Raw genomic sequence first — 19255 nt, 5'->3', positions numbered from 1 at the left:
CACGCAAGGATGTCAACATCTACACAAAGACACACACCACGCGTAGTACATAATTATATTGTAGACACAAATGTAGATAGTATATATATATACACACACACACATACACATCTTAAGCCGATGGTGTTCTACAAATCTTGTGTGTAATTCTTGGCTATTAAAGCTTGACATTGCCTGGATGCCATGTTTTAATAAGACGACCAGGATGGGAGGACCTTGCCGTAGGATGATCGGTCCAAGAATGATGGCTACTTAGCTTGAAGGAAGACAGTGGGGAGCATCAGGGATGTTTGCAAATATTCCCCAGATTTTAAAAAATTATTTCTTTGCTATCTAAAATTCCCAGGTATCTCCCTCCTTCCCTCTCTCCCTCCCTGCATGTCCTTCCCACACGAGAGAAGGCATCGTTTGACCGACAGCTCCATGTAGATCACACGAGGTCTCGCTCATCTCCATTTCTCAGTTCTTTCTCTGGAGGTGGTCATCTGTGACTCATTCTTCAAACAATATTTCTGTTGCTGTATAGAACGTTCTCTTGCTTTTGCTCGTTTCACTCTTCAGAACTTCATGTGGGTCTTTCCATGTTTGTTATTAAAGACCAAAAACCTGTTTGCCATTTCTTAAGGCACAGTAGTAGTCCATGAGTTGACACGGTCCTCCGTGGCCAACTGGTCCTCTCAAAGGAATCTCTAGTCTAACATACCTTACAGGGGGCCATCTGATCCCTGCTTACAGATCTGAAAGGAAGGGAAGCCCACCTTCTGTCACAGCAGGCCAGTCCACTTTTGGCCAGTTGGAGCTCAATCATTTCCAATGGCTCCCTATTCTCTCTATTACCCTCAGGATCAAATATAAAAGCTCTAAGCCTTTAGATCCTGTCCTTCACATCCTGTCCCTTTCCTACCTTTCCTGTCTTTGTATACCTTCCTGTACTTATGGTCCTGCTGCATCAAACTCCTTGCTCTTTTTCCCACATGATGCTATCTTTTATGATGTTCAATGCCTTTTCCCTGGTGGTTCCCCATTCTTAGAAGACATTCCTACCTCACCTCTGCCTCCTGGTTTTCCTGGATATCTTCAAGATGTGGTTCAAAACTTGCCTTTAGGGGCAGCTGGGTAGCTCAGTGGATTGAAAGCCAGGCCTAGAGACGGGAGGTCCTGGGTTCAAATCCGGCCTCAGACACTTCCCAGCTGTGTGACCCTGGGCAAGTCACTTGACCCCCATTGCCTACCCTTACCACTCTTCCACCTATAAGTCAATACACAGAAGTTAAGGGTTTAAAAAAACAAACTTGCCTTTGACAAGAGGCCTTTCCCAGGTTTGTCACCTCTCCGTCCCATCCCCCAGGACCTTTCTGCTGAGATCGCCTCCTATTTATAATGTCTAGATCAGTGGTTCCCAAACTTTTTTGGCCTACCGCCCCCTTTCCAGAAAAAATATTACTTAGCACCCTGGAAATTATAAACTATTTATTGAACTCAGAATAGAATGTAATACAAAAAAAGTATAGCCATTACTGCTCCCTCCTGGATTGCTGCAGCACCCACCAGGGGGCGATGGCGCCCACTTTGGGAATCACTGGTCTAGATCTTGTATAAACATAGTTATAAATTGTAATGGTAATTAGGTGACCAAGTGGGTAGAACACTGGGCCAAGAATTAGGAAGTTCTGTGTTCAAATCAGATACTTCCTAGCTGTGTGAAAAGGAACAAGTTACTTAACTTTTGCCTGTCTTGATCAACCCATAATTAATAAACATTTATTAAACCTCCTCACGCCCCAAATTCTCCTTATATCACCATTTTCCCAGCAAAAGATGGCTTCTTCTTTTGGAAAAGATTTTGACCATCCTCATATCTTCAACCCCGCTTTTTCTAAGGGACTGTGGTAGCCTCTCCACTTTGCCAGTCAAAACTCCATTTTTACCTGTGTGCCTTGATCTTATTCTGGGTGAGATAGTCTAAAGAGCAATGGACTTTGAGTGAGGATCGATATGATTTTGAATCCTGCCTCAGACACTGGTTATGTGACCTTAGGCAAGTCATATGATCCCTATTTCCTCATCTGTAAAACAGCAATAATAACAAAGTGGTTGTGAGAATCAGATGAGATAATAAAGTGCTTTGAAAATCTTAAGGTGCTATGTAAATATTAGCTATCATCATCATCATCATCATCATCATTGTTTCTGATCTCCTTTAAAGACCTTGCTTCCCCACATCTGTAGCCATAGCAACCACAGCAACATCTCCTCATGATCTTGCCCCTGTCCACCTCTAAGCTATGATCCTAGTATAGTCCTTATACATCCTGGAAATCCTTAGTCTAGTTCCTACATCCAATAACTGATCTGGACCCTTAAAGCAAGACTGGCTACATCCCTGTTATGATTCTGGGGGTTCCCCTAAGGGGTAGAAAAGGTATTTTAAAAAATACTCTTACCCTCAGCTGTGTGACCCTGGGCAAGTCACTTGACCCCCATTGCCTACCCTTACCACTCTTCTACCTTGGAACCAATACACAGTATTGACTTTAAGACAGAAGGAAAGGGTTTAAAAAAATACTCTTACCTTCTACCTTAGTACCAATTATAAGACAGAAGAGCAGTAAGAGCTAGACAATCCAGGTTAAGAGATTTGCTGAGGGTTACACAGCTAGGCAATGTCTGAGGCCAAATTTGAACCCAGGTCCTCCTGAGTCCAGGCCTGGTGCTCTATCCACTGAGCCACCTCTCTGCCCTGGATAGGCACTTCTTCTTCTTTTTTTTTTTAACCCTTAACTTCTGTGTATTGGCTCCTAGGTGGAAGAGTGGTAAGGGTGGGCAATGGGGGTCAAGTGACTTGCCCAGGGTCACATGGCAGTTAAGCAGCAATTGGGATTTGCATACAGATCTTCCTAACTCCTGGGCTGGATCTATATTCATAATGACATGCTGGTGCCTCTGTCGTAAATATAAGGGATTGCTATTAGTTTGACCTCCCCACTTCCCCCAATTTTAGGATGAAAATGGGGGAGAAGCATGAGTAAATGCTACCCATTTCCCAAAAGACTGATCATATTTTTGGGTAGATAAATAATTATATTGGTTTCTCCTGAGAACATGAGCCTAAAAGTACTGATATTGAGGAGACCAGAGGCCGGGGTTTGCTTTCATTAGCTACTTCTCTGTAACCAGACACCCAACTTTCCTTTTAGGTTCCATCACCCTCTCACCGAGTCTTAAATCTCCGGCTCCATCTAGAATGACCTATCCAGTGATGTTGCCCAACATGTTTTCTTCTTTGGTCCCTTCGAGCTTTGTCTGTGAGCACCAGTTATCTATGATCTGATTTTGTTCCTTACAATGACTTTTGTAAGTCATAAGCTAGGTGCCTCATGGATAGAGCTCTAGTCCTGGACTCAGGAAGCCCTGAGTTCAAACCTTGCCTTAGAAACTCACTGTGTGATCCTGGACAAACCACTTAACCTGTTTGTCTTAGCCCAGTGATGGGCAAACTACGGCCTGTGGGCTAGATGTGGCCCCCTGAAATGTTCTGTCCAGCCCAACATTATTCCTATCTGATGAATACAATGAGCAGGATACAATACAAGGAAACTTCGAAAGAGCTGCCTTAGAAACAGACTGACAGATGAACATTTCCTTTCCTTTGGCCCCTCTTTAAAAAGTTTTCCCATCACTGCCTTAGCCCATTGGAGAAGGAAATGGCAAACCACCCCAGTATCTTTGCCCTATGGACAGTATTAGCATGCTACGGTCCATGGGTTCATGAAGAGTCAGGCACAACTGAACAGCAACAACAATGATTTTCATCCAATCACTCTCCCTCTGAGCCTCAATTTCTTCACATATAAAATGAGAGAATTAGAATAGATGACCTTTATGGGTTCTTCCAAATGAGGATCCTATGAACTAACTAGAAGATATGTTTTATGGTGGAAAAAAAGCTGGATTTGGGGTAAGGAAAATGGAGTCCAAATTCTGACTCTGACACAAGAGCTGTGTGATCTTGGGCAAATCACCAAACTTATCTATGACTCAGTTTCTTCATGACTTAGTTTCTTTATCTGTAAAATTGGTTGAGGACAGATTCGATGGTATCTTCCATCCCTAAATCTTTGTGGGATCTGGAGAGAACTTCAGAGGCCAAGTGATGCCAACTCTTTTATTTTACATTTAAGAAAATTAAGGTCCATGTGTACCAATTCTATGGTCCTGATGTTTTTTTTTTTTAATTTTAAACCCTTAACTTCTGTGTATTGACTTATAGGTGGAAGATTGGTAAGGGTGGGCCATGGGGGTCAAGTGACTTGCCCAGGGTCACACAGCTGGGAAGTGTCTGAGGCCAGATTTGAACCCAGGACCTCCCGTCTCTAGGCCTGGCTCTCAATCCACTGAGTTACCCAGCTGCCCCTGATGGGTTTTTTGTTTGTTTGTTTGTTTAAACCCTTACCTTCCGTCTTGGTGTCAACACTGTCTATTGGCTCCAAGAAGAAGAGTGTTAAGGGTAGGCAATGGAGGTTAAGTGACTTGCCCAGGGTCACACAGCTGGGAAGTGTCTGAGGCCAGATTTGAACCTAGGATCTCTAGGCCTGGCTCTCCATCCACTGAGCCACCCAGCTGCCCCTCTGATAGGTCTTAAAGGTGAAAAAAATTGAGGTGAATTAATGCTTTAATGGAAACAGGGCCAGGTTTGGAGTCAGAGGGCCTGGTTCCAATCCTAGCCATTTACGATAATCTATGGGAAGCTGGGGAAGCCGATGAATCCCTCCTGGCCTCAGTTTCCTTATCTGTCAAACGAGCAGCTTGGTTCAGATGCCCTCTAAAGCCCCTTTCTGCCCTAGAGCTGGGGTCCTACGACCAGAAGAGTCCAGAGTCCCTTCCAGCTCACAGTCTGTGATCCTCTGATTTTAATCAAAGTAGCTCTGGAAGAGCTCGGCGTCCCTACGTGTTGCACATTCGATTTCCATTAGGTGGCACCAACATCCCTGCGATGGAAGAGAATTGCGTCTGGTGAGCAGCCTGGGAATTTGCCCATTCTTCCAACCAGCCTTTATACCAGTCGTCTGAGGGCCTGAAACGTGGCTCTGTGCCACGCTGTGTGTCGGTTATTGTATCGGTTCCCAGCACGTCCCGAGGGGCAAATAAACAGACCCCCAACGTGGACAGAGTTACATTCCGGGGAGCCACGGGGAGGCCGTTGATGTGCCCCAGATCCTATAGCCAAGGGGTGGCCCATGGCCTCAATGGGAGTCATTAACCCGGAGCCAAGCCTCAGACCCAACCATGTTTGCTAACTGCCTTTCCTTGTCCTCAACACAGCGTCGAGGCTTTATACCAATGTTTGGAGAGCTTTGGGAGAGCCTCTAGACAAACAGAGGGGACAAAGGCCAGGGAACGGTGCATCCAGTGGAACACAGTTGCCACCAGAAGCGTCATAGAGTTTCCTCAGAACAATGAGGTACTTTGTTACTGAAGCCGGGGAAGAATGTTGCCGTTACCCCAGCCCGTCCGTACAAGCCTCTGGACTTCATGCCTCGACCTGCTCGGGATTTCCAGGCTGTCACTGTGCGCTGAGGGCACGCAAAGGCATCCCTGAAGCCTCTTGGTTTGGGGACGGCAGATGCGGCACTTGGAGAGGAACCATTTAATACTTAGATGTTGGAGCCCAAAGCAGAGAGCTCCGGCCCCCGTTCTCATTCCTTCCTTGAATCTACCAACAGCCATTTATTATGCACTCATGATGTGCCCACTATTAAGTGCCGGGAATAAGAAGGGAGGAAGGAAAGAAAGAAGGGAGGGAAGGAAGGAGAAGAAAGGAAGGAAGGAAAGGAGGGAGGAAGGAAGAAAGGAAAGAAGAAAGGAAGAAATAATTTATTAAGCACCCAATTTGTGCCAAACACTGTGCTAAGTGCTTTATAAAAAGGCAAAAATAGTCCCTGCCACCCGGTTACTCTAATGAAGGAGATAACATGGAAATAACCAAACGTTCTTTTTTGTTGTTGTTCAGTCAATTCAGACCCTTTTTTTTTTTTATCCTATTTGGAGTTTTCTTGGCAAAAATCCTGGAGTGATTTTCCATTTCCTTTTCTCCAGCTCATTTTACAGATGAGAAAACTGAGGCAAAAGGGGTTAAGTGGCTTGTCCGCTATCACATAGCTAGTAAACGTGGGAGGGCATATGTGAACTCAGGAAGATAATAAGGCTTCCTGAGTCTAGGTCCGATACTCTATCCACTGCGTCACCTTGCTGACCAAGCTATAAGCTCTCCACAGTGCTTGCTCTAGTCTCCTTCGTGGCCAGTGGAACCAATGATGCTCCCCTGCCCATTCCATTCCACTGGAGAAGGACTATTAAAATGTGGTCTAAAAGCGAGCTGCTATTTCACTATTTTTACTCTTCCAGCCCCCTGGGGTAGCGGCCAAGGTCGTTTCCCTTTGTCCGATACGTCCTTCCATCGGACAGAGAGAATGTGAATGGTGTAAAGATAGAGGGAAATATGACCTCTTCCAAGTGTTCTTGAATGGCGCATGTTTGGGGCTAATGGATGGCTTTGAGGCCTCCACCTGGTTTAGCCCATCTACCAGTTTTACTGGGGTGCGGCCGCTCCACATGCTACAGCTTCCTCGAGCCACAGGTGAGAACTGGGTGAAAGATGGCCGTCAGAGTGCACCAACAGCCCTGAAAAGGGCCTTTCGTTAAATGATGCCTTTTCTTTTTTTTTTTTTTAATTATTTTTTTTAAACCCTTAACTTCTGTGCATTGGCTCCTAGGTGGAAGAGTGGTAAGGGTAGGCAATGGGGGTCAAGTGACTTGCCCAGGGTCACACAGCTGGGAAGTGGCTGAGGCCTGATTTGAACCTAGGACCTCCTGTCTCTAGGCCTGGCTCTCAATCCACTGAGTTACCCAGCTGCCCCATGATGCCTTTTCTAGATTGGGGAGGGGACGGGAGGGAGGGAGAGAGCTACCTGGGAATCCTAATGGAACAAACAAGTGAATAAATAAATAAGACTACATTCCAGCACAGAGCGGTTAGGTTAGGCAGGTGGAGGAGGTATGGAGGGGCGACCAAGCAGCCAGTGTCAGTGGCATCTTGAATGCTGGTTAACACAGACCAAGGTTAAGTGCTTCTGGGCAGAGGTGGCCTCCCCTGAGACTTCTTTCATCCTCCCACACACTCGAGGTTTCTGTCTTCCTTTAACCTCTCGGCTGACCTCATTCAGCCTAGCAGAGGGCACTGAGCACAGCTGGCCACGTCCATTCACCGGCCTGCATTGTGGAGCCCCGGGGAATCTCCTCGTTATCGGCTGCAGAGACTTCAAACAAGACTGTAAGCAGCTTCCTGGAAAATTCTTGAGAACACTTGAAAGAGTTTGTATTTCTCTCTATTTTTACACCATTCACGTTCTCTCTGTCTGATGGAAGGATGAACTGGACAAAGGGAAACTACCTTGGCTGCTCCCCCAGATGGCTGGAAGAGTAAAAATAGTGAAACAGCAGCTCGATTTTAGACAGCATTTTAAGGTTTGCTAGACACGTAAATAGCTCCATTTTTAACCCCCTTTCCCTTCTATCTTAGACTCAATACTGTGTATTGGTTCCAAGGTAGAAGAGTGGAAAGGGCGAGGCAACAGGGATGAGGTGACTTGTCCAGGGTCATACAGTATCAGGCCAGATTTGAACCCAGGACCTGGCTCTTTATTCACTGAGCCACTCAGCTGCCTCCATGTCATTCCATATTAATGAAGTTTTCCTCTGCAAGACTGGCTTTACATGTTTTTAATTTAAGACACTAGAGTCTATGCTTAATTGAAAATACATATCACTTCCCTGGGGTGTGTTCACACTTCCTTTCCATGAACGAGCACTTTTAGGCATTGTTAGCACCAGCTGGGGCCCCTCAGCTCTACACGGATGATGTGGTTTGGCAAAGCGGATTGGCTTCCCCTTCCCTGTAGGCATCGACATTTTCTCTCTTGACGTTGTTCTCAAGTCCCTCTTTGCTCTGACCATGTTGAATTGCCTGGTAATCTTTCAGTGGTCCCAATCTCATTCCTTTGGCCATTTCACCCATTATCTCTTTCCCCTCTAAAGGCCAAACCCAGGTAAAAAATTCTGTTTTGGAGTTGATAATGCTCTTATTCTTCAAACAGCTCATTTGGGGGCAGCTGGGTAGCTCATTGGATGGAGAGCCAGGCTCAGAGATAGGAGGTTCTGGGTTCTAATCTGGCCTCAGATACTTCCTAGCTGGGTGACCCTGGGCAAGTCACTTAACCATTATTGCCTAGCCCTTACCGCTCTTCTGTCTTGGGACCCATGCACAGTATTGATTCTAAGAGGGTTTAAAAGAAAGAAAAGAAACCTCTCCTTTGAGCCTTCTCCCTTTCATCGCTTGTGTGGGCCACCTCCTGGCCAGTCTAAGACCTCTCCTTGAGATGCCCTGACTGCTCTCTAACTCCCTGCAGTGGCCAGGACTCTCCATGATGGCATAAAACTCAAAGGGACAGCTCCCCAGTTTGTGTCAAGAGGGACGTTACAGCCAGATCCAGTATGGGATCAGACAGCCCATTCATCTTCTCTAATGACATCGGAGTACGTAACCCAGGCCAGGACACCATCCTGAGTCCACGTGGCCAGAGAGGCACTGAGGCTTGGTACACGTTGGCAATTGAAACGAATATCGCTGGCTGCTTCTTGGGGGGAACAGTGGCAAAAGGTGGTTGGAAATCACACATTTTCAATTAAGTAACTAAGCTAAATACTGAAAACAAAAAGAGGAGGATGTAGCACTCTCTTCCCTCAAAAAGACAACATTCGCCTAGGAGCCATATTGCAGAGGGCCTTGAATGCCAAGATTTGCTCACAAGAGGAATTATTGGTCTTGGGATATGCTAGAAAGTAAGACTGAGGAAGCTTCATAACTTGCTCTCAAGTACAACTCATATCCCAAGACATCTTGGCATTCAAGACCCTCTGCAATATGGCTCTTGGGAGGCAGCTAGATAGATGGAGTGCTGGGCTTGGAGTAAGGAAGGCTTGAGTTCAAATCTAGCTTCAGATATTTACCAGCTGTGTGACTGTGGACATGTCACTTGACCCTGTTTGCCTCAGTTTGCTCATTTAAAAATGAACTGGGGCAGCTGGGTAGCTCAGTGGATTGAGAGTCAGGCCTAGAGACAGGAGGTCCTGGTTCAAATCCGGCCTCAGACACTTCCCAGCTGTGTGACCTTGGGCAAGTCACTTGACCCCCATTGCCTACCCTTACCACTCTTCCACCTATAAGTCAAAACACAGAAGTTAAGGGTTTAAAATAAAAAAAAAATTTAAAAAAATGAACTGGAGGGGGCAGCCAGGTGGCTCAGTGGATTGAGAGCCAGACTCAGAGATGGGAAGTCCTGGGTTGAAATCTAGCCTTGGACTCTTCCTAGCTGTGTGACCCTGGGCAAGTCACTTAACTCCCATTGTCTAGCTTTTACTCCTCTGCTTTGGAACTAATATGCAGTATTGTTCCTAAGATGGAAGGTAAGGGTTTATTTAAAAAAAAAAATGGCTCCGTCTAAGCTGCCATCTTCCCAGAATTAAAAAAAAAAAAAAGAAAAAGAAATGGTAAACCATTCTAGTATCTTTGCCAAGAAAACCCCAAATAGGGTCACAAAGTCTCAGACATGAACAACAAGCAAAAAGGCTTCAGCCTGGCTTTTGAGGATCATGGAATCAGATGTAGAGATGGCAAAGCCCATTGAAGTGATTGTGATTAACCTTTTTGTTTTAGAATTGGGGAAACTGAGGATGAGAGAGGTTAAATAACCTGTCCAAGGTGATAGAGCTGGAAAGTAAAAGGCACTTGTTTCCTAAGGTTTTAGGCACATCTGCTAAGGCACAAAGAGTCTATAATCTCTATCAATGAAAGGAGGGACTAAGTACCCACATGGATGGAAACCTGGATCCTTGGAGAATTGAAGTAAAGATATTCTTATCGATTAAAACTCTAACAAAAAATGGGTATGGAGTCTTCCTTTAATAACATGATAAGGAACATATATTTTAAGCAAGGAGTCGATATTATATTTAATAGTGAAATATTGGAGTCATTTCCTTTAAAAACAGTAATAAAATGAGGATCCTCTGTCACTGCCCTGATTCAATACACAGTTGGAAAAACTGGCCAGAGCTATGAGAAAAAAAATAAATAAAAGGCATAAATTAAAGAAGGAGCAACCCCACTACCTTTTCAAATGACAAGCTTGTCTGCTGAGAAAAATCCAAAGGTGGCAACTGAAAGGTTATGAGAGGTAAAAAGCAAAAGTGACTCTACTTCTTTGAATTAAATCAACATTTCTTAAATCCCTACTATGTGCAGGGTACTGGGGATGCAGAGTCAAAAATGAACATCTTTACCATAAATGATATTATTAACAATAATTCATTCACTTCCCCCTTATATATAATTATCGGGGAATATAATAAGCTCCTTAAGATAGGGGATTTTTTTTTTTGTTTTAACTTTGTATCTCTGGTACCAAGGACAGCACTGGGGGTTTTGGAGTGGATTGGAGTGGGAGAGGGAACTGCCATTGGAAGGAACTTCAGTTGAGGAACTTTCTTTAATGATGCAAATTTGAATTCTACAACCTAGAATACTAGATGGTTGCCTTGGATACTGAGAGGGGGAGAGCATGGTCCAGGATATATGGGAGGAGCCCCTGAACCCACTTCTTTTCCATGCTGCCTCTTGCTTGACATAGAGCAAGGGCTGAACAAAGCCTTGCTCCTTGATGGATTGTGGAAGGATACAGTATATAAACAGAAAAGTAAAAACAAGATAATTCCAGAAAATAATTCATTCAACAGGTATTTATTGGGCACCTTTGAGGTGCAAGGACCTATATTAAGTATCAAGTCAGAGTCAAAGTTTAATTATAATAGCTACAATAACATCACACTTTAACGAAGAGCTCAATGTGATGATATCTCATTTGATCCTCACAACATCCCTGCAAAGCAGGTTCTACCATATTACCTATTCTATAGCTAAGCAATTGTGTCTCAGAGAAAATAGGTGATAGGCCCTGCAATTAGTGTCTGAGGCTGGATTTGAACTCAAGTCTTCCAGACTCCAAGTCCAGAACTCTATTCATTACACCATGTAGTTGCCTCTGTTGAGATCGATATGGTTCCTGTTCTCATGGGGTTTATAGGAGAGTAGATGCAGATAGCAGGTGGATAGTGCAATAGATAGAATGCTGGGCCTGGAGTCAGGAACATGAATCTTCCTGAGTTTAAATCCAGCCTCAGATACTTTCTGACTGTGTGACCCTGGGTAAGTCACTTTACCCTGTTTACTTTAGTTTCCTCATCTGTAAAATGAGTTGGAGAAGGAAATGGCAAACCACTCAAGTATCTTTGCCCCCAGAAACCCCAAATGGGGTCATGAAGCATTAGATAGGACTGAAAAGTCATTGAAAACAATAACAAAGATACAGATAACTTTTGAGTTTAGCGTTTCAATAGAGATGTGATGTTAAAGCTATGTACTCTTTTAGAAGTGAACCATTCATCTATGCCTGACATTTCATACTGTACAATTCTTGTCTTACTCTAGCAGGCTATTCATCTGCTATTCCTTGGCTCACATCTCCTATTATTATTATTATTATGATGATGATGATGATGATGACAATAGCAATGATTATAGTAATAATGATAATAGCTAAAATTTATGTAACATATAATATTTGCTATGTGCTAGGCACTTGTGCTAAATAAAGCCTTTGCAAATAATATCTCATCTGATCCTCACGATGACCCTGAGAGGTACGTACTATAATTATCTCCATTTGACAGTTGAGGCAACTGAGGCAAACAGGTTAAATGACTTGCCCAAGGACACACAGCTATTCAATGATGGGCCCATATCCCTTTCTAGTCATATATACCTTTTCCTGAGTCAGGAAGATCTGGGTCTTGCCTTTGACATACATTGACTTAAGGAGCAGATAGTGGGTAGAGCACCAGGCCTGGAGTTGGGAAGTCCTGAATTCAAATCTGGCCTCAGACACTTCCTAGCTGTATGACCTTGAGCAAAACACGTAACCCTATCTCTTACCATTCTTTTATCTTCACTTAGTATTGATTCTAAGACAGACAGTAAAGATTTTTTTTAAAAAATCACATATATTGACTTGGGCAAGGCATTTCATCTTTGACTCTCAGTTACTTGAACTGTAAAATCAGGGGAACCTCTAAGATCCTTTCCAGCTCTAAATCTATGAACCTATGAGAGCTCTGGGTCATCTTTCTTTCTTCTTAAAAAATTTCAATTAATTAATTAATTAGTTAATTTTTTAAATCCTCATCTTCCATCTTGTAATCAATACTGTGCATTGGTTCTAAGGCAGAAGAGCAGTAAGGGCTAGGCAATGAGGGTTAAGTGACTTGCCCAGGCTCACACAGCCAGGAAGTGTCTGAGGCCAGATTTGAATGTAGGACCTCCCATCTCTAGGCCTGGCTCTCAAACCACTGAGCCACCCAGCTGTCCTTTGGGTCATCTTTCTAAGACTGCAGGTTGCTGAGAAGTCTCTAGTCTACATTTTCCTCTAGTAATGGAACCTGGGGTCCAGGTCGGGGTCCAAAAATCCTTTATGTCATCATCATTGGTAATCTACATCAACCTATTTCTCCCCTCCATCTAGGTCCTGTGAGAAGTAGATGCCTCTTTGCAGAAAGGGCTTCCCAGGGAACATCTCCCCTACCTGCTTACTTGTACAGAACAAGGTCACAAGCTCCCTTCCCTGGGGACTCCCTTATCTCTGAGATGGAGAGAAGTGAATGAAAAAAAGCCTCCTGCTTCCCACCCTGTGCCAGCCCAACTCGAATGCCTCACAGCTTGAAATGCCAAAGTCGAAAGAGATTCCACTCACACTAGCGACAACACTATTAAATTCTCAGGCATTAACTTACCTCGGGACATGAAAGATTTATTCGAGGAAAATTTACAAACCTCTATAGAAGAAATAAAGTCATGAATAAAGGCAGAGATATACTTTGCCTCTAGCTGGGCTGGCTAAACATAGTAAAGATGACAATATCCCCTTAGTGGATATATAGATTCGAGGCAATACCAATTATAATCCCTGCTGGATATTTTATAGAACTTGACAAGTTAATAGTGAAATTCATCTGGAAGAATAAACAGGCAAGAAGAGCAAACAATATCTATATTTTAAAAGGTAATGATGGTGGACTCATCCTCCCCATTTTAAAAGCATATTGTAAAGTAATAATAATCAGAACCATCTGGTGGGGTGTTAAAAACAGGAAAATTAATTAGGGGAAGAGAAGAACAGAGATTCAGTAATTGGATTCAAGCTATAATAACTCAACACCGTACAACAAATTACAAACAAAACAACAAAATGGGGGAAAATTATTAGTTAGTAAAATGTTGTTGACTCAAAACATGTAAGGATGGGAGATTGACCCAGTGCTGTATCTCATGCCCAAGATAGCATGCTGACTCCTTTGGTACACTTGGGTCAAAGTATTAAATGTAAAAAAACCGATAGGTTCAAGAACAAGTAGAAAAGAGAATAATGGCCTATTGCAGTGGTTCCCAAACTTTTTTTGGCCTCCCGCCCCCTTTCCAGAAAAAATATTACTTAGCTTCCTGGAAATTAATTTAAAAAAAATTTTATTAGCAATTAATAGGAAAGATCAATGCACCTGTGGCCATCACCACCCTCCTGGATCGCTGCAGCACCCACCAGGGGGCGGTGGCGCCCACTTTGGGAACCACTGGCCTGTTGGTTCCAATTGGAACAGGGAGATAAATGTACGGTGATTGAAGATGTGGTCACCATTATGGATCTTGGAGAGTGAAGAAATCCCTGGGTTTTGGAAAGCTTTATCAGAGGGTCACATGTTCTAGGTAGTCCTAGTGTGATAGGACCAGTGATGGGCCTTCAGAGATGTTCATGGACAGGATTGGCTAACCTATTTTTGACCATGGCAACTCTAGATTATAGAAATAGGAGGAGACAGGAAATTACTGATCCTGAAGGAGTTATTGTAAGATCTTATATCTGGAGCTGGGAGACAACTTAGAGACCATTGAGTCCAACCCCTTCATTTTACAGATGAGGAAACTGAGGCAAAAGAGCAGCAATAACTTGCCTAATGTTACACAACTGGCAGAGCCATCGTTCTAGCATAGGATTTTCTGATAAAGGGTGAAAAGATGAATCCAGTGGACAAACATGATTCAAGTATAGACTGGATCCTTTATTCCCACAATGAAAGCAAAGCAAGCACCAAAGAATCATAGACACATTAACTTGTGGGTTCAAAGATTTAGAACTGGAAGGGACCTTAAAGACCACTGAATCCAACTCCTTCATTTTACAGATGAGGAAACTGAGGCAAAAAGAGATACAGTGGCTTGACCAGGGTTATAGAGATAATATTAGTCAAGATTCGAACCAAGGTCTTCTGATTTTCCAGTAGTGCTCTTTTGCTGCCAAGTAGCCCCTATTAGAATCAGCTGGGAAGCTATTATCCAAGCCTTTTTAGGATATAAAAACAGTTCTAGAAAGGTTGCTAATTGGCCATTTGACATTACATTTTACACTGAGCCATGGGACCAAATACCAAGTAAGATTTTTCTTGCAGTGTGTTCTTTCTCTCTGGCACCAGCCCATGCCTGTTGCTGTTATGACTACAGTTGCTTCAGGAGACATTGCTAAAACTCACCAGCATTTACAGATGTTCTAGGAACTTTCAGTGATCACAGGGTTGGTCAACATTAAAGGAAGGAAAGACCTAAGAGAGGCAAATGTAGCCAAGGACTCTGGTACAAGTCTGATGAGTTAAATCCCCACTCCAAGTGGGAAGGAGTGGCCTGAAGAGATGGGCCTCTTTCTTCACCTTTTACTGAAAAAACAAATCACTTCTTGGAGTACAGGAGTCAAGAGGGTCACTAGTTCTAGGCAGAAACTGCCTTCTCTTCTTACAACATCATTGTGATCCCAAATATCCTGCCTCAGCCCCCTTCTAGAAAGCCATCCCATATAACAAAGAGAATATTTTTAGGGAGGAAAAACCACTCACCACACTGAAAAAAATCTGAAAACTTATGCAATATTAACCCCCGTGAACCTCCTGCTTCCACAAAGGGAAATGTCTTCTCATATATCTTTGTTAGAGTCCTTCTGGATCTTTGTAATTTTGTCACATTCACTTTTTTTTTTAAGATTTTTTTTTTTTAATTTTAAACCCTTAACTTCTGTGTATTGACTTATAGCTGGAAGAGTGGTAAGGGTAGGCAATGGGGGTCAAGTGACTTGCCCAGGGTCACACAGCTGGGAAGTGTCTGAGGCCGGATTTGAACCTAGGACCTCCTGTCTCTAGGCATGGCTCTCAATCCACTGAGCTACCCAGCTGCCCCCCTGTCACATTCACTTTTAATTAATTAATTTGTAATTACCATCTCTCTTAAAATTAATACCACATAGATAGATATTAAATATTGATACCAAGGCAGAAGAGTGGTAAGAGTAGGCAATGGGGGTCAAGTGTCTTGCCCAGGGTCACATAGTCAGGAAGTATCTGAGGCCAGATTTGAACCCAGGACCTCCCGTCTCTGGACCTGGCTCTCAATCCACCGAGCCACCTACCTGCCCCTTCTCATTCATTTTTGATTTTGATGTGTAAGTTGTTTTTTCCATTTACATTGTTGTAGTTACTTCATATACTGTTTCCTTGGCTTTAACTTTCACTCTGCATCAGTTTATATAGGTCTTTTTATGTTTCTCTGAATTCATCACAGACATTTCTTAGAGTGCTATAATATTCCATTACTTTTGCGTACCACAATTTGTTTAGCCATTCCCCATGTTTTAGTCACTCAAAGCAGATCATCTATTTTGTTTCTAATTTTTTACTATCATAAAAATGCTGCAATAAATATTTTGGTGTAAATGGAGACTTTCTTCTTATGGACAGTTTCATTTGATTATAAACTCAGTAATAGAATCAATAGAGTCTCTGGTACAGACATTTTAGCCACCATTTGCCTATTTGTACATGGCTTTCCAAAATGATTGTACCATTTCACAGTTCCACTAAATTTATGAGTGTGTCTAGCATTCTATAACCATCCAATATTGATTTTTGTTATTTTTGTCACTTTTGGCAACTTGCAGGATATGAGGTAAAACTCCGGGGTGGTTTTCACATTCATTTCTCTTCCTATGAGTGACTTAGAGCATTTTTTGGTCATGTGACTGTGAACACTTCATAATTCTTTTGAGAAATATTTGTTCATATCCTTTGACCATTTATCTGTGGGAAAATGGCTGCTTCCTTTTCTACCAGTTGTGGCACTCATGGTAATCAGCTCTTCTGTCTTGGTAGTCAGTGACTTTTAGCCGATGAATTGTGCTTGTCTAAAGCCACCCCCCACTAGCTCCCAGCTCTCACAGAGTATAAGGAATGGTGAAGAAGTTTGCTCAAAGTAAGATGTGTACTAAACTAAAAATAAACCAACAGTAAAACAAGCAATTAACCATCTTTGGTTAAGTGTTAATGAGGAAATGGATGTGAAGAAAAAAAATGAAAAAGTTCTTGCCTTTAAAAAGTTTACATTTTCCTGGAGGGACAATAGAGGGATAAGGACTATCCCTGAGATTTCATTGATATAGGGCAGTGATGGTGAACCTTTTAGAGACCTGAGTGCCCAAACTGCAACCCTCACACCACATGTGAGCCCCTTGCCTTACCCCAGACAGGGGAGAGAGGAAGTGCTCCCATTGGGCTGCTGGGCAGAGGAGTGGGTGATGAGAGAAATGTCCTCAGGCACATGCGGAGAGGGAGAGGAGAGCAGCCCCCTCTGGCATGCATGTCATAGATTCTCCAACACGGGTACAGGGAGTTTCCAGGTAAGGAAACTATCAGTGAAGATGAAATCTTTGTCGTAACTTAGTCTTACAGAATTGCCAACAGAATTTTAAGAGGTTGAGTCCCTTGTCAAGAATCACATAGCTAGTATATGTCTGAGGTAGGACTTGAATCCAGATCTTCCTGACTATGCCATGCTATCTCATCTATCTATCTCTCAGTCTCTCTGTCTCTTTCTCTTTCTCTGTGTCTCTGTCTCTGTCTTCATGGCATGATATGGTTCAGGGGATGATGAAAAATCAAACACAACTGAATGACTCAACAACAAAGCTATTACTATATGCACATACTTACACATGTGTAAATATATGTATACATATACATATATGCAGACAGGTAGAAAGATAGAAAGAGACAGACAGACAGACAGAGAGAGACAGAGACTCTTTCAGAGAGGGTAATTGGTGGATTCCCTCTATTGCTATTTTCCCCTCTTGTTTGAGGATATCAGGGCAGTTTTCTTGATGATTTCTTGCAATATGGAGTCCAGGAGTTTTTTTTTTGGATTATGGCTTTCAGGTATTGAGATAATTCTTAAATTATCTCTTCAGAATCTATTTTCCAAGTCAATTGTTTTTTTCAGTCAGATATTTTAGATTTTCTTTTTTTTTCCACTTTAAAATTTTTGCTCTATTGTTTCCTGATGTCTTATGGTTTCACTAGTTTCTTTACACTTAGATTTAAAACATAACAATTTCCTAAGTACAAGATGAAGGAGACATGGTTAGCCAAAAGTGTGAAAAAGATCCATTTGTGTGTGTGTGTGTGTGTGTGTGTGTGTGTGTGTGTGTGTGTGCCACAAGTGAGATTTCAGTTAGCTGTGGAATATGGCTCACCAACAAAACACCTTGTCAGCCAAACCATGGAGGCTGTTTCAAAAAGAGGCAATTTATTCTTGGGTTGCATGATGAGAGGCAGAGATTCCAGGGATAGAGAGTGCTCAGCTATACTGTACTCAGCTCTGGTTAGACTGTTGAGGCTTTAAATATTAAACAGGCGAGTAAGCATTTTATCCTAGAGGTCATAGAAAACCAATGAGATGATTAGGGAACCTTGTAGTTTTCTCCTTTGAGTTTTGAAGTTTCTCATGGAAGATGGCTTCTTTCAGCTTCCCCAACAATAAATCCCTTTGTATTTAGAAGCATGAAATCAGATCACTCCTGGTATAACAGAAGTTTATTTTAGAAGGAGATTGACCCTTTGTTTTTCTTCCTTCTCCTCATTATCATGGATTTCCTGCTAATGATTCCCACTGAGCAAGGCATCAAATGAAAAACACATTATTTCCAGCCAACTTTTGTAGTTTTGGGAATGTTGTCCAGGAGATCTTGGCAAAAAGTTATCTAGGACATTATGATGAGACCTTTTAAGGAAATGATAATTAAAGGTAAACTAATGGAAGAACATATTCCCAGTACTAAAAAAATTGGCTGGAAATAAAGTGCAGAATTTGAACCTAAGTCTTCCTAGTTACAGGTTCATAGTTCCATCTGTGTTTGTTTCTCAATATTCTGGCCCATAATGAATGCTATATATATATATGTATTTCCAGTTTAATGAGTGCAAGATGATATCAGAAGGATTTTTTTTCAATTTCTCTGATTACTAAGAGTTTAAATTATTTTTTTTTTCAGGTGAATATTGTTGACTTGAATTTTTTTTTTTGTGCTTTAGATTTGTTTTTTTTTTTAAACCCTTAACTTCTGTGTATTGTCTCCTAGGTGGAAGAGTGGTGGACAATGGGGGTCAAGTGTCTTGCCCAGGGTCACACAGCTGGGAAGTGTCTGAGGTCGGATTTGAACCCAGGACCTCCCATCTCTAGGCCTGACTCTCAATCCACTGAGCTACCCAGCTGCCCCGAGATTTGTTTTTTTTCAAGTAATGTTTTTTCCAATTTTAAGTTCTAAATTCACCTTCACCTTCCCTCTCCTCTCCCTTACCTGAGACAGCAAGCAATTCTGTTGCAATCTTGCAAAACATATTTCCATATTAGTCATATTGTGAAAGAAAACAGACCAAAAATACATGAAAAATAAAGTGAAAAATACTATATTTTGATCTATATTTAAACTCCATTCTCTAGAGGCAGATGGCCTTTTTAAAAAAATCATGAGCCTTTTGGAATTGTCTTGGATTGTTGTATTACTGATAGCTAACTCATTTAAAGCTGATCATTTTACAATATTGTTGTTACTATGAACAATGTTCTGCTCACTTTGCATTGGTTCTTGTATATGTTTCCGTATTTTTCTGAAACAGTCCCCCTCATCATTTCTTAGAGCACAATAGTATTTCATTTCAA

The sequence above is a fragment of the Gracilinanus agilis genome, chromosome 2 (genome assembly GCF_016433145.1).
Source record: "Gracilinanus agilis isolate LMUSP501 chromosome 2, AgileGrace, whole genome shotgun sequence".
Classification (NCBI taxonomy): Eukaryota; Metazoa; Chordata; class Mammalia; order Didelphimorphia; family Didelphidae; genus Gracilinanus; species Gracilinanus agilis.
The sequence above is the reverse complement of the archived record's forward strand: the minus strand, read 5'-3'. Positions refer to the sequence as shown.